The sequence below is a fragment of the Neofelis nebulosa genome, chromosome 7 (genome assembly GCF_028018385.1).
Source record: "Neofelis nebulosa isolate mNeoNeb1 chromosome 7, mNeoNeb1.pri, whole genome shotgun sequence".
Lineage (NCBI taxonomy): Eukaryota > Metazoa > Chordata > Mammalia > Carnivora > Felidae > Neofelis > Neofelis nebulosa.
Window position 1 is genome coordinate 112,685,469 of NC_080788.1, and position 17,257 is coordinate 112,702,725.

The 17,257-nt window shown below is 33.7% G+C and overlaps 1 protein-coding gene and 1 pseudogene across 9 annotated transcripts in view; one reads left to right on the plus strand and one right to left on the minus strand.

Moving 5' to 3' along the window:
- Window positions 1–17,257, plus strand: part of FUT8 (fucosyltransferase 8) — a 312,495-nt gene that overhangs the window by 107,136 nt on the left and 188,102 nt on the right. For 2 of the 9 annotated variants that reach the window (XM_058739355.1, XM_058739351.1), the window contains exon 3: window positions 8,175–8,239. The exons of 6 other annotated variants lie outside the window; for them this stretch is intronic. The gene's annotated coding sequence lies outside the window, so the exon portion shown is untranslated. Of the gene's footprint in view, window positions 1–8,174; window positions 8,240–13,917; window positions 14,061–17,257 lie in introns of those variants that run through there. One more of the 9 variants, XM_058739353.1, reaches the window with a different exon arrangement.
- On the minus strand, window positions 8,776–9,199 carry LOC131517360 (eukaryotic translation initiation factor 1A, X-chromosomal-like; annotated as a pseudogene).

Consider the following 17,257-nt stretch of genomic DNA (forward strand, 5'->3'; position numbering starts at 1 on the left):
CTTTTTTTTTTTTTTTTTAATTTTTTTTAATGTTTATTCATTTTTGAAAGACAGAGAGAGACAGAGCACAAGCCGGGGTGGGGCAGAGAGAGAGGGGGACACAGAATCTGAAGCAGGCTCCAGGCTCTGAGCTGTCAGCACAAAGACCGACGTGGGGCTCGAACTCACCAATGGTGAGATCATGACCTGAGCTGAAGCTGGACGCTCAACCGACTGAGCCACCCAGGCACCCCTGTTTTTGTTTTTGTTTTTTTTTTTTAATATATGAAATTTATTGTCAAATTGGTTTCCATACAACATCCAGTGCTCATCCCAAAAGGTGCCCTCCTCAATACCCATCACCCACCCTCCCCTCCCTCCCACCCCCATCAACCCTCAGTTTGTTCTCAGTTTTTAACAGTCTCTTATGCTTTTAGCAAAGCTATTCTAATGACAAAAGGCATTCAGTGTTTTCCTGTTGAATTGCTGGAATAATATTGGGTTGACATCTAGTTGCATGCTAAATGCTGTGTCATTGTTATCATTTGTCTGCCTGGTAGACTCATGATAGTGACCTTACAGGGATTACTATTATAGGTATGATTTGCTAAAGGAATTAGAAGTCTTACTAAAATGGATTTGGTGAAATCGTTCCCTTTTCTGTAGAAAAACCAACAAAACTGAAACAAAAATAAAACAGCACATCAAATGAACTCTCTCCTTGGATCATAAGTAGTGGTTTAAGGACAAAAATCTGTCAGTGTATAATCCTAGGGTTTCTGTCCTGTCTTAGCTGCTGATTTTCTGTACAAACCTTGATCAAGTCAAATCACTTCTTACCTGAGTTTCTTTATCTTCAAAATGAAGATAGTGTCTACCTTACAAAGCAATGATAAGAATTAATGAGGAAATGTATGCAAAGTGCTCATGTTTGACATGTAGCAAGTGTCATTTCTCTTCCTCCTTCCTTTTGGCATCAGTAATATCTGGATTGCATCTCTTGAGTTCACTGGTAATTGATTGTGGGATCAAATTATCTTCTCTTTCCAAACCTCATTTTCCTTTAACATAAAATCATTAACACCCACTTTATAAAGTTGTGGTTGGAATTCAGTTCCTAGTATAGTCTAAGAAGTTTTTGTTGAAGCTGAATGTGAATGTTAAACTGCTAAAAACGTAAATAAATATGTGAGTTTTCCTGGATAAATCTTTTGGACACCAAATCCATACAATATGTGGAATATATACCAAGAAGAACATAAAAAGAAAAATTTCTGGTTGTGTTTTTTTAGGGAGGACTCTATAATACTTTACTTAATTTTTGCTTAATGTGATTCATTGAGAAAGTAGGGAAATTATGGATCAAAGGATTTATTTTCACTTGAAATAGCTACTTCTAGAAGGAATATTAATAGGGTAGTAAGGAAGTCAGACACTTGAATATACCTCTTTCTTTGTTTTTATTATTTTATCTTAAGTGATGTCATTTTTAATAAGACTTCAGTATACAATAATGGTTTTGTGAGAAGATCTTGGAAAATTAACTGGTACTGAAAATTTTCTAGTTTGTTAATTACCAGAGAAAGAATTAATTAACCAATATTAAAGTTTAGTTGGTAAAATAAGATCGAGTCTCATAAATGAATCATGTTAAATGATTTATGAATTAAATCAGTGTTGTTGAATTTAACCATGTGTTAAATCAATATTATTTCTTTGACATAATCATAGAATAGAAATTGATGTGTGTGTGTGGTATATCGTATTGAACTAGGGAGTTTGTATTTTTAAGGATATTATATAGTTCCATGAATTTCAGTTAGATTTGTTTGAATGTGAATCACTTTTATAAATAATTAGCAGCAAAAATACCATTGGCTTTGTATCTTGAAGCAGTTGACTTAGGTTTGTATAAGTTCAGATGAATGTAAATTGTAACTTACTTTCTTACACATTTCCCAAAAATTAGGAAATAATTTAGCATAGAGAGTGTTAATCACTTTCAAGAATTACCAGTTTATCGTTTTATTTGACATGCTATATTTCTTATTAGATGTTTGTTAACGACCCTGAAAATGTTACAGAAAGTAGGGAATAGTTTTGCATGCATAGTTTTTAGCTGCAAGGAAAAAAATAATCAGAAAATAGAATCAAAATTGAATTGCAAAAATATTTAAGTGCAGGCAAGATTCTGCTGAGAAAGTGGAGATGAATTTGTGTGTGAATATTAAAGACATGTGGATATGTTGATTATGGCTAAGTTGAAGTAATTTTGCCATAAGGCAAAGGGCTTGCAAAGTTAGAATAAATCCATGCATTAAATGTATTGATGAAATAAAAATAACTTGGTATCTTCAAGGGTTTGTTTTGTTTGGTTGGTATTGTGTTTGTTTTTTAAAGAAACCAGGTACATATAAAACTGGCTGTTAATTTTTTAACTTCTTTTTTTCTTAAAATTTAATGTTAAGAACTATTAGGATTCTGTGATTATACATTTACAACGTATTATTTGGGCACGTCTGTCATAAAGTAGTATAATATTTTTGACCTTTTTTTATTGTGGTAAAATACATATAACATAAAATTTACCACTTAACCATTTTAAGTATGTAACTCAGTGCCATTAAGTACATTTGCACTGATGTAGAGCCATCACCACTGTGTCTCTAGAACGTTTTCATCCTCCCGAACTACTATACTCATGAGACATTAGTTCTGCATTCCTTATATCCATTGTTCTATTTTGTCTTTATGAATTTGACTATTTTATGTCAATTTGTGTCAATTTATGTCAATTTGAATTTGACTATTCACATGAGTTGAATCCTCTACTATTCATTCTTATGTGACTGACTTCTTTCACTTCACATAGTATCCGTAGGGTTCATCAGTGTTTTACCATGTATCAAAATTTCACTCTTTTTAAGATCGAATAATATTTTATTTTATGGATATGCCACATTTTGTTTATCCATTTATCAGCGGATATTTGGGTTGTTGTGACTAATGCCGTTGTGAACATTGGTGTGCAAGTATCTGTTCAAGTGTGCTAATATGTTTTTATGTATTTTTTAATATTTAAAAATTTTTGTGGTAATGAAATTCTGTTTAAATGGACCAGATAAATACCTATATTTTCAGTGATAATCAGTGAATATTAAATACCTATGTGTGTATTCTAAGTAGTGACGATATAAGAATTATAAAATCATGATGCTGTTTTTGAAGAACTTGAATCTAATAATAATAGGGTATGTTTATAAAAATACAATGCTTGGCAGCATATACTTTTTGAAGCTGAAGAAGTATTCACCATCTAATACAAACCAAAATCCTCTCTCACTAAATTTTTGCATGTCATTCTCACCAGTTAGGAGGCAAAATACATGGCCATGATCAACATGCATATTCCATTCAAGCATATGTATTTAACAGATGCATTTAACATTCAAGTATAAATTCTGGAGTGATACTAAAATAGAAGTTAGATCATGACATTCATCTAAACAATTCTCTCCAATGCAAACATTCTTAGGAGTAACTTACATTTCTTTTCCCAGAGTCCCACCTTAACTCTGACCACATCTCCTGTCTCCATCCCCACCATGAGTAATTCTTTGTTGTGGATACATTTCTTAGGTATGTAAACTGGCTTAAGTGTAAATGAGTAAAAGGCCGAAGGATGAACTCTGTATGTCTCCAGGTTCTTCACAGATTTGTGATTCCAATTTTAATTTCTATAGTACTTGGATTTTCCAAATGAGAGAAAACAGAATAGGCATGTAACACCTCTAAATAAGGTTTCTCAACAGATCTACTGCATAGTAATTTTAAAGGCCAAAATTTGATCAGATTATAAGATTTTGTTGTTTTGGTATTTCAATGGTCTTTTTCTTTCTCTCAAAACATTTTCCTGGAAAAGCAATATAAATCTTTTATGAATTCAATCATAACTTTGCAGTTTAATTGGATTTTTAAAGTTTTTCTGTGTGTGCCAGCTGGACCTTTTGGAGAGGATTACTATTTTCCCACTGAAATGTTAGAGACCAACCACCGGTTAGAGTCACATTTCCTATGGATGATGTTTTGAAGCTCAAAAGGAACTTTGAAAATTTTAAACACAACTGAACAGAGGTTCCAAAAGGTAATGCTGTAGTAGTATTTTTTTTCCTCTGTATCCATCTTCCCAGAAGTGAGCCTGACTTGTCAGTGATAAGGACATTTTGTAGGCTCATTACTCTGCAGAGTGAAAAAAATGAAAACGGAACTAATTTCCAAGTTAAAACTTAAAAAATAGTGAAGGATGAATGAACAAGTATGATCATCCATTCATTCATGTATGAAAGTTTACTATGTACCAGACAGTCCACTAAACATAGGATATAAAGCAGTGATTGAAATAGAATCAGTCCCTCCATTTACAGAACTTAGATTGCCTAGAACAGGGAGTGGAACATAATACACACTTAAAAAATATTTGAATAAATGAGTGTCTGTTTTGTGAAGAAGGTTTTGGAGTAAGGGGCATTTTAGTGAAGAAGTATGGAGCGTCCCGTCCCATTCATTGTATTATAGACAGTTCATGTAAAAAGTGAAAAAAGGGAAACAAACCAAATACTCTATTTATCTTTAACATTCAGGATGTGTGTGTGTGTGTACATACATATATATATATATACATATATATATATGTATATATATATGTTTTTTTTTGTTTTTTTTTTAATGTTTATTTATTTTTGAGACAGAGAGAGACAGAGCATGAATGGGGGAGGGGCAGAGAGAGAGGGAGACACAGAATCGGAAGCAGGCTCCAGGCTCTGAGCCATCAGCCCAGAGCCCGACGCTGGGCTCGAACTCACGGACCGTGAGATCGTGACCTGAGCTGAAGTCGAACGCTTAACCGACTGAGCCACCCAGGTGCCCCTTTTTTTTAATTTTTAAAATATTTATTTTGAGAGAGAGAGTGAGCAAGTGTGAGTGGGGGAGGGACAGAGAGAGAGGGAGAGAGAAAGAATCCCAAGCACATTCTGTGCTGTTGGCATAGAGCCCAACAACATGGGGTTCTATTTCACGAACCATGAGATCATTACCTGAGCTGAAATCAAGAGTCGGATGCTTAACCCACTGAGCCACCTAGGTGCCCCTGGAGGGTATATTTTTAAAATGAATAGTAACATTTTTAAATGTAATAGTAGGAAACTATTTAATAGTAATTTTAATTTTGTTTTATAGATACTTTGAGGATATCTACATAAGTAGATGATGGGGAACTGAGGATGTCTACATAAGTAGATGATGGAGAACTGAAAACATTCTTTAGTTTTTTTGTGTGTTTGAAAACTCAAGTTTGGATGTAGATTAAAAAAATTTTTTTTTAAATGTTTATTTTTGAGAGAGAGAGAGAGAGAGAGAGAGAGAGAGAGAGAGACCACGAGCAGGGGAGGGGCAGAGAGAGAGGTAGACACAAAATCTGAAGCAGGTTCCAGGCTCTGAGCCATCAGCACAGAGCCCCGTACAGGGCTCAAACCCATGAACTGTGAGATCATGACCTGAGCCTAAGTCAGACGCTTAACTGACTGAGCCACCCAGGTGCCCCAAGGATATAGATATTAATAGATATTATTAGATTGAACTGCATTTTTTTATCTGAAGGTTTCTTTTTGCTTTCTTCTTTGCTTAGTAGGATTACTGATTTTCTTAATTAAGGGAGAGAATACATGTGTTTTGGGAGTCCTGGTTATTGTTGGTCAATATTCTTAGGTTTTCAAAGTATAATAGAGCAGATTATAGGAAATTATTTTTTCATGACTATTTTCTTTCTAATTTCTTGCAGTAAGTTGTGTTTTTATCAGGACATTAGAGAACTCATGAAAAATTCCATTGTACATGTAGATTATTCATAACAAGCAAATTTTACTCGAAATACTATAGCAACTTCACTGTTTTTTATCCTCTGGAAGATCATGTCGACTCTAATTATTGAAGCTTCAAATGATAAGTGATTGAATTTGAAAACTGTTTTAGGGTCTATTTATCTTTTAAAAATGATTTTTAAATGATTATTACATTCTTGTTTAAATGATAGGTTAACATTGCTTAGGTATGAAAGAAGTATTATTCTTTTTCAAAACAAGAGTTTTGTCAGGGCACATAGTTCTTTGGACTGTGATACACCAAATTTGAGACAATTTCTTGTCTAGATATTTAGCTGTAAGTGCCATAATTGTATAAAATCTCAACACAGCATATGAAGCAAAGAGATCAAACTGTAAACCTTAGAAGATGATTCTAAGTTCCTTTCTCTCTCTCTTTTTTTTACTTTTTCATTTCTGAAAAATAAGATGCCTGTTCCAGTTCAATGAGTATGATAATATCAAATCCGGGTAGAATAGTACATCTCATCTTGTCTTCATTTTTAAAGGTGAGATGGTTTATAGAATGGAGAATAAGTCATTTTGTTAGATGTTGACTCCTTTCTAGAATAAAAATATGAATCTAGCAGTAAATCATTGTTATACTTTAAATGTTTAAAATATAAGAAAGAAATTAACAGAAACACTGAAACAAAATTAATACCATATACATGAATGATAGATAACATTTATAATTGGTATTTTAATTATAATTGGTATTTTAATACTATTTATATATAGTATTATACTATTAGTATAATACTATATATAAATAGTATACTATTTATATATTTATAAATACTATTTATATATTAGTATTATATATAATACTATTTATATATTTATAAATATAAATTTAAATATAAATATAAATATTTAAATTTACAGGTGGATTAATGAATTAATTTAAAGGTGTTAATGGTGTCACACAGCCAGCAAGTATCAAAAAGGCAATTCAACCCTGCCTTTAATGTAAAATTTATAAATTTTATATTAAAATATAAAATATTTTATATTTTATAAAAATAAAAAATTTAAATATAAAAATTTAAATATAAAATTTTTATATTTTATAAAAAATATAAAATGTATTTATATTTATAAATATAAATATAAATATTTAAATATAAATATAAATTTATATTTATATAAATACTATTTATATATTAGTATTATATATAATACTATAATATATAATATATAATATAATAATATTATATTATAATAATATATAATTATATAATATTATAATATAATATTAATTAATTAATTAATAATAATATAATAATATATAATAATATATAATACTATATATAATACTATTTATATATTTATAAATACTATTTATATATATTTTATAGTATAATACTATTTATAAATAGTATGATTTACATACATAAATACAATAATAATTTTGTACATGTTAGTCTAATGAAATTAATGGTTTCTCCTTTTATACATTGCCACTATGCTTAGGCTTTCCTTCATTGCACTCATTTATTCATTAGTCAACAATATTTAGTGTCTGATAGGCACTGTTCTAGGCTTTGAGTGATACCAGTCAACAGAGACAAATTATTGATCTTATGGATCTTATATTCCACTGGGGATACAGATACTAAACAAACAAATGTTTAATGGTGATAAGTATTCTAGACAAAAGTAAGTACATCAGGAAAGGTGATAGGGAATGTTGGAGTGGGGAGTGTACCATTTTTATGTAGAATGGTCAGGGAAAGTTTTATTGAGAAGGTAATACTTGAGTTGTGACCCGAATTTGATGAGGAAAGAACTATGGTGTATATTTGGGTAAGTGTGTTTCAGACAACAGGTTCAAAATTCCCTGTGTTGGGTGTAGGCTCTGCATATTTTAGAACATAAGAAATTAGTTGTGTAATTATTTGTTTCATTTTTCCTTTCCCAGTAGATTCTGTGATCCACTAAAAAGGGGATTATCTCTCTTTTGTCATCATTGTATACTTGGCACTCAGTGTAGTGCCAAACACATGGCAGGAGTGGGGCACTGGATAAATATGGATAAATTCATGAAAGAAGAGGGAAAATTTTGAAGGAATTCTCCCACCCCACCCCACCCCTGCCTTTTAAAGTTCATACTATAAATATTTCAAGCTGCGGAAGTCTTGTAGATCATAGGAAACAAGTGAGTTCTTTAGGTAGGTAGAATGATTCTTCCAAAGTCACTGTTAATTAGTAGTGTTCTTGTGATGGCAAAGATATTATCTCTTATTCTTACTCTTAATAGGGATCCTTTTGTTTCAGATGTCTGGTCTAGACATGGGAAGATACTTGGCTGTGGAAAACCTTGCAGTAGAATCTGGAATCAGGTAGCTGGGTTGAATTGCCTTTTTGATACTTGCTGGCTGTGTGACACCATTAACACCTTTAAATTAATTCATTAATCCACCTGTAAATGCCTTGATTTTCTTATCTGTAAGACAGATATTGTTATTCCTATTCCAGTGTTCTTTACACTGGAACATTTTCTTTTGCATGATGGGATTTCCCATTAATCTTCTAATATACTATCATGTAGACATTACCCCCCCTTTTTAAATGGAGTTATGATTAAGAACATAGGACTTTAGAATCAGACATTGGATTCTCTGAAAGTTTACTTCTTAAAGTTACTTGTTAACAGTATCAAAGTTTTTATCTAACTAATGAGAGAATAATCAGGAAGACATAAGAATTGCTCCCAAGAATTGAGCATCAGGAGTTCATGTATTCATTTAGGAAAGGGATGCCGTGATAAAATGACTAAGCTACATAAAAGTCTGATTAACTTTTAAAAGAAGGAAGTCAGATCTCCTTTGGGATTTAATCCTTAGAAAACTTGGAATATAAAACATTTGAGTTCAATTTAGATATCATCATGGTCTTTATCATCATTTTTAGTATCATCGAATTGGATTTCATCATCTCCAGTGCCAAATGTATCTGTTTCATTGATTTCAGCATATTTTGGAAGCTTGCCACATGCCTTCAGATTTATACCTTCATCTGCATTGTATTTTAAAATTACATCAGCTTTGTTATCCTCATCATCTGGCAAACCAGTATGTCTGAGGTATTTATTCAAATTATTTTCCTCATAAGACATAAGACAAGTTCATAAGACATAACCTCTTCACACCACCAAGACACATTGCTTCTTATTGTACATTTCCCAACATTTTGATTACTGAATTATACTTATTCATCCTGTTTACACACCAGCTTTTTTCAGGGTCATTTTCACTCTTACCCCTGTACCTGTTTTTACCCCTACCTTTATTCTTTGTCATGGCAATGCCTCATGGCATCATGGTCTCCTTTCCTGTGATGGCAGTGGCAGCTGTTCTTCCAAATGGCACATGGAGTGACCTAGCATGCGGTGTGATGTAGCACTCTGCAGGTGAGGGAGAGTTTTCAGACTGAGCTTTTCTGAGATGGACTCAGTGGCAGCAAATTTATTTCCTTCCCCCTTCTCTTTCCATGTATATTAATGTGTTTAAGGTTTTCTAGGGCAGCTCTAGAGGTAACCTTTACTCTTGTACTTTCTTAGCCTCATTACTAAGGTGGATCTCTCTTTGTGTCTTTACTGAATGCACCAAGGATTCAGTGGACTCTATCTTGCTTTTAAGAACTTGAATGATTCTTGTCCCTCTGTGAGCTCTCATATCATCAATAAAGCCTGATAATTTTTCTTTCCTAGAACGTGTTTTTGCTCAACCTTATGGGTTTTCAGCCTATGCACATATAGATTGTTATTCAGGTAATTTAAGGGGAATCTCTCTCTCTCTCTCTGTCTCTCTCTCTCTTTTGGGGTTTCCCCTTCAACATACTGTAATTTCAAAAGTGCTTTCAGAAAGAACCCCAGGTAATTATAGGTCTCACCTCACCCCCCGCTTTTTTTTTGGAATCCTTTTGGTGCTGCCTGTTTTCCAAAGTCAGATACATAGTTTTTCCAGTTTTCTAGTTGTTTACATTTGGAAGGTTAATTCTGGGTCCTATTACTGCCTTGTGGTGAAAGTAGAGATTTCTTAACACTTTTAAAATGAAGAATGATATTCTTAGCAAATGATACATCCTGCTCATTTCAAATTGTGTTCAAATACCATTATGTGTAAAAACTCATTTTTAAATGTTGCTTAAATTAAATTGATCTTAGCAACAACATTTCTGTTATTCTTCCACACATAGCTGTAAATAAAAGCTGCCTTGGCTGCTTCTCATCTAATATTAGTTACCAGTCAACTGATGCATTAAATTAAAGTTGGTGTAATTCTAATGATTTATAAAAGCTGATTCCTTTTGGTACTTTTATGCCTCACTGAAGATCACTTGCTGTTTTATGATACTTTTCTTTCTTCCTTCCTTCCTTCCTTCCTTCCTTCCTTCCTTCCTTCCTTCCTTCCTTCGAAGCTTCCTTCCTCCCTTTCTATCAGAATCAGTATAAAAAAGACCCCTTAAAATAAATAGTAACTTTTTACTAATAAAAATATTTTTGGGGCACCTGGGTGGCCCAGTTGGTTTAAGTGCTTACACTTGATATTGGCTCAGGTCATGAGCTTGTGGTGGTGGGATCGAGCCCCATGTCTGGCTTTGCACTGGGTGTGGAGCCTGCTTGGGATTCTCTTCCTTCTATTCTCTCTCTCTTCCCCTCCCCTGCTTTCTGTCTCTCTCAGAAATAAATAAATAAACACTAAAAATATTTTTAAAATGTCTTGTTTCATCTATTAAGGATACACTGAAATAGTATAAGTTCAGTACTGCTCATTATTTCTTTAAAATTCCTTCATTGAGTTTTAAAACATTGGTAATTGGAAATAGAGTATAAACATGAACTGATATGAAGTTAATTGAGAATGTCTCATTAAGTCTGGAATAACGAAAAAAAGGATGTGCTTGATGAAGAACAGTATATTGAGCTGAAAAAATTTTTTATAGGATTTGAGGTCCTTAGGAAAGAGTGAATGACTGACATGCTTATGTTGATTCAGTTGGTGACATGAGCTTAATTCTTTATCATTAATACTTACAGTATTTCATTTACTGTAGTACATGCAAGGTATTCCATCTGATAGTCATTATGTGTCTGTGCTGTTCTTGGAAGACAGACTTGCAATTCTTAGGAGAGTATTTGAAAATGAGCCAGTAGTAGCATTGTGATTTATATGTTGTATGCTCAGGCTTAACACAGGCATTTTTGACTGGCATTAGAATTGTACATCATAAATCTTAAGAAAAAAATAATTAAGAAATGTATAGCCATAATATACATATCTCTCAGAAGATGAGGGTCAAGGTTGTAATTATAGGTGAGAGAACTATAAATTCCTGAGTTCTGACAGATGGCAACAAAATGTCTGATTCTGTTACTTTTTATTATTTCTTAAAAACTTTCTAATGTCTTTAAAAATTACTGCTTTTAGATATATCCTTTGAATGTGGTGTAGAAGGCTGTTTACTCTTCCATTTTTTGACAGCAGATGTAAAATACAGACATCTAATTATTCAAGATCTTTTAGATATGAATGATTATTCAAACTAATGTAGTTACTAGAAACATTTGCCAAAGCTGCTTTTATTTTGGTCTGTTACTAAAAGAGATGCGTCACCTGTAGCGTTGCCTAGGCAGCACGGATGCACTGCACTTCATCCTCCTAAACTGGTTATGGTTGAAATTTATGGATTATGTTTGTTATTTTGATAGTGTTGTTCTCTTGTAACTTTGCCCCTAAAGAGTAATGATCCCTTGGTCAGTCAAACCATATTGCTTTGATTCATTTGGAATCAAAAAGATAGATCTGTGAATCTTGACTCCTGGTTTTGTGACCTTAGGCAAGTTACTTAACCTCTGCTGGTTTATTTGATATTATTATAGTATAGTAGTTAATTGAGTGGGCTCTGGAGTGTTTGTGAGGACATGCATTCTAGCTGTGCTACTTATAAGCTATGTGACTTTGGGCAAGTTACTAACTTTATTGCCTTCTCTTCCTCATCTACAGATAATAATAGTACTTATCTGTAAAATGCTATGAGTAAGCCTGGCACATACTAAATACTCAATAAATGCTTGCTATTGTTATTTTCTATAAATGAACAAAAATAACATAATAGGGTTATTATGAGGCCTGACTGAATAAATAGATCACTTTGCATGGGTACCTACTACATGTTCAGTATATGAAGTACTATAATGGATTGATGGCAATTTTGATCATGCAGTAATTGTGTCTGTGGAATAAGATCCAAGATTTATAAGAAAAGATACCACACTGGAGCTCCATTGATTTGCTAATTGGTTAAGACACAGAGTGAGTTCCAGCATTCTATTAGGTCACTTGTACAAAACAGATCAACTTTTATATTCCAGATGATGCACAAGATGTGGTAGATGAAAAATCTTATCCAATAAGACTTCAGAATTGTAATCTTAACTGTATCTATCGCAGTATCAGTATAGTTTGGGATTGGCCACATGCCATAGATGGCCAAGGAAGTAAAAGCATTTAGTGGGGAAAGCTTTTACATTAGCTGTATTGATTAAAGATACGATACAAAACTTCTCCCAAATATCAAGGGTTACTCAGAAGATGTGAAAAATGAATAGGGATGTATGATGCAGGCTGCTAGTATTCTACTCAAACTTAAAATCTGTTTTTCTCCTTTTTTTAAAAAATTTTTTTTTAATGTTTATTTATTTTTGAGACAGAGAGAGATAGAGCATGAACGGGGAGGGTCAGAGAAAAAGGGAGACACAGAATCTGAAGCAGGCTCCAGGCTCCGAGCTGTCAGCACAGAGCCCGACGCGGGGCTTGAACTCACGGACCGGACCGTGAGATCATGACCTGAGTCGAAGTCGGACACTTAACCGACTGAGCCACCCAGGCGCCCCCTGTTTTTCTCTTCTATACTAATAGAATTTTTTTTGTTTTTGTTTTTGTTTTTCCTTAAAGGTAGGCATATTGAAGCTTTGAAGGAAGGGCTATTTCCTAGCTGAGTGACTAAGTACTGGCAAAAGAGATAAAAGCAGAAGTATTATCTGTGTGTGTGTGTGTGTGTGTGTGTGTGTGTGTGTGTGTGTGCTTGTAAAGGTCAGTAACTCAGCTGGAGGTGATCCCATTTTGTCATTCAGTTTCTCCTTTTTGACCTTTATTGTAGGCATGATAAATGGAGCTTTAGCAAACATTTTGGACTGTGAGGTGATCTCGATGATGGAAGCTGGGGATGGAGAATGGTAGAAGAGAAAGTTAGAAACTTGGGTCCCTGAGGATACTGTGCAAAAACCATCTCTACATGGCTAATCTTTAGACAATATTTACAAAAGAAAAAGTAAACCTCAATCTTGTTTAGCCAAGCTGCTATTGTGTGTTGGGGTATTCTGTAATGTGCAAAACCATATCCTTATACTGAGGGGAAACAGTATAAATAAGAAAGTACTTTTGGGGTTTAATGGTTTGTGTTAGGGGTGTGTGTGTAGAGGGGATTGAAAATACAAAGAGAATTGGAGACTAACACTAACTGACTAAGGGATTGTGGATCTATGTTGATCATACTGGTGAAATTTTATTAGATTAATAGGAAATATGAAACTTACTTTATGGGAAAAAAGAAAATATTTAATAGTTCAGTGACATGTGAACAATTAGTTATCAAATCACGTTTTGTTGGATATTGGGGGTAGTTAGAAGAACTGGTGAAATTGATGGGTGGGCCATAAGTCATTCTTGTCTTTAGAATATTAACATCTTTTTATAGGTTACTGTTGTTGGCTTGTGCTATTGTTAAATGATGTATATATAACTTTGTAGTTTTTTTTTTACTGGTAAGTTCCTTTTTGTTAATGACGCTTCAAGTGTCTTCTCTCAAAATTTTGGATTGACAAATTTGAAAAAAATGTTAGAGAACATTGAATTAGCCATTTTCTGTGGAAGAGGTTGAGAAAAGATTTTGGAGCCTACACAGCAAATCACTGATATATTTTTTTAATTAATTAATTAATTAATTATTTTTTTAGAGAGAGACAGAGAGCACAAGCAGGGGAAAGGGGCAGAGGGAAAGAGAGAGAATCCTAAGCAGGCCCCTTGCTCAGCGTAGAGCCTGACACGAGGTTTGATCCCATGACCCTGGGATCGGACACTCAACTAACTATCTACCCAGGTACCCCATATTCATTCACTTCTTTACATAAAGAAGATTCCAAAAAAATTATATATGCACTCATACTTGGGCTCTCACATTTTAATGGTTTCTGTGACACCACAATAATTGATTTGACACATTTAATTTGGTAGCTTTGGATGGAAAAATGTTTAGATGCCTTAGTTGAGAATTTTACAATTTCTTTAGTCATGTTGCCCAATCTTTGTTTTAGTTTTATTTGGATAGTATGGAATAACAGGTCTAGAAAGACTGCAGAAGGTGATATGTTTCATTGTAACTTATTAGATGTGCTATATATTCTTTACCTTTGTTTTTACCTTGTGGATCTATTCATTCCTTTCCATTTATCTCTGATTAATTTTTATTTAAAATTTTTTTTAATTTGCTCTTTAATGTTTATTTTTGAGAGAGAGAGAGAGAGACAGAGCATGAGTGGGGAAGGAGCAGAGAGAGAGGGAGACACAGAATCCGAAGCAGGTTCCAGGCTCTGAGCTGTCAGTACAGAGCCTGAGTGGTGCTCAAACCCACGAACAGTGAGATCATGACCTGATCTCAGGTCGGTGCTTAACCGACTGAGCCACCCAGGGGCCCCTGTTTAATTTTTATTTAAAGGTTAATAAATATTAATTACAGTACATACTTTACTCATGCCACTTTTTGTCACCTTATTTCTTTTTTTATCTTTATTTTTAGATTTTCCTAGGAGGTACATAGAACTCGAGTGGTGTGGAAAATAACTACATACCCTCAAATCTCCATTCTATGGGATAGAACATCATCTTCAATAATAAGTTCCCTTTGGTGATGACAATATAATATTCCATTATATAATCATTAGTTTTTTAGTATTTAGTACATGTTCACTAATATATATTTAATATTTCTTTTTTTGGCCAATTTTCCCATAATTAAACAATTAATAATATACACAACTGAATTATGCACTTTAAATGAGTAAATTATGATGTGTGAATTATATTTCAATAAGGATGTTAATACTTTACAAATATAATTTTCCTTCCCCTTTAAATCCTTCTTTGGAAAAATGGAAGAATTTAAGAAGAAAGGAAATAATGTGTCCTCAACTAGGAGTGGTGACAGCTATAGCAATTGCGTTCTTTTCTCTAAAGCACCCTGAATGTTTAGGGTAAGGTTCTATGTTGGACATTTTGGGCATCTTGACATTTGCTGGCACTGGAAAGATTTGACAAGGGAGAACTGGGCATTTGTTACATAAATAGTAACTATTATTAAATACTTTAATTTGGTGTCTACTTGGCACAGGACATTGCTGTCCCTGCTATTTTTTGTTTGTTTGTCGTTTCACTTTTTTTAAATTTTTTTTTTTTAAAATTTACATCCAAATTAGTTAGCATATAGTGCAACAATGATTTCAGTAGATTCCTTAGTGCTCCTTGCCCATTTAGCCCATCCCCCCTCCCACACCCCCTCCAGTAGCCCTCTGTTTGTCCTCCATGTTTATGAATCTCTTCTGTTTTGTCCCCCTCCCTGTTTATATTATTTTTGTATCCCTTCCCTTATGTTCACCTGTTTTGTCTCTTAAAGTCCTCATGTGAGTGAATTCATATGATTTTTGTCTTTCACTGACTAATTTTACTGAGCATAATACCCTCCAGTTCCATCCATGTAGTTGTAAATGGTAAGATTTCATTCTTTTTGATTGCCAAGTAATACTCCATTGTATATGTATACACCACATCTTCTTTATCCATTCATCCATCGATGGACATTTGGGCTCTTTCCGTACTTTGGCTATTGTTGATAACACTGCTATAAACATTGGGGTGCATGTGTCCCTTCAAAACAGCACACCTGTATCCCTTGGATAAATACCTAGTAGTGCAATTGCTGGGTCGTAGGGTAGTTCTATTTTTAGTTTTTTGAGGAACCTCCATACTGTTTTCCAGAGTGGCTGCACCAGCTTGTCTTCCCACCAACAATGCAGAAGAGATCCTCTTCGCATCCTCGCCAATATCTGTTGTTGCCTGAGTTGTTAATGTTAGCAATTCTGACAGGTGTAATGTGGAATCTCATTGTGGTTTTGATTTGTATTTCCCTGATGATGAGTGATGTTGAGCATTTTTTCATGTGTCAGTTGGCCATCTGGATGTCTTGTTTGGAGAAGTGTCTATTCTTTTGCCCATTTCTTCACTGGATTCTTTGTTTTTTAGGTGTTGAGCTTGATAAGTTCTTTGTAGATTTTGGATACTAACCATTTATCTGATAGGCCTTTTGCAAATATCTTCTCCCATTCTGTTGGTTGCCTTTTAGTTTTGCTGATTGTTTCCTTTGCTGTGCAGAAGCTTTTTATTTGATGAAAATATTAGAAGATATTTTATTTTTTTTTGATGAGGTCCCAGTAGTTCATTTTTGCTTTTGTTTCCCTTTGCCTCTGGAGACGCGTTGAGTAAGAAGTTGCTGTGGCCAAGATCAAAGAGGTTTTTGCTTGCTTTCTCTTCGAGGATTTTGATGGTTTCCTGTCTTACATTTAGGTTTCTCATCCATTTTGAGTTTATTTTTGTGTATAGTGTAAGAAAAGTGGTCCAGGTTCATTCTTCTGCATGTCGCTGTCTAGTTTTCCCAGCCCCACTTGCTGAAGAGGCTGCCTTTATTCCATTGGATATTCTTTCCTGCTTTGTCAAAGATTAGTTGGCCATATATTTGTGGGTCCATTTCTGGGTTCTCTATTCTGTTCCATTGATCTGAGTGTCTGTTCTTGTGCCAGTACCATACTGTCTTGATGATTACAGCTTTGTAGTATAGCTTGAAGTCTGGGATTGTGATGCCTCCTGCTTTGGTTTTCTTTTTCAAGATTGCTTTGGCTATTCGGTGTCTTTTCTGGTTCCATAAAAATTTTAGGATTATTTGTTGTAGTTCTGTGAAGAATGCTGGTGTTATTTTGATAGGGATTGCATTGAATATGTAGATTGCTTTGGGTAGTATCGACATTTTAACAATATTTGTTCTTCCTATCCAGGAGCATGGAATCTTTTTCCATTTTTTTGTGTCTTCTTCAGTTTTTTCATAAACTTTCTACAGTTTTCAGTGTATAGATTTTCATCTCTTTGGTTAGATTTATTCCTAGGTATTTTATGGTTTTTGATGCAATTATAAATGGGATTGTTTCCTTGATTTCTCTTTCTGTTGCTTCATTATTGGTGTATAGGAATGCA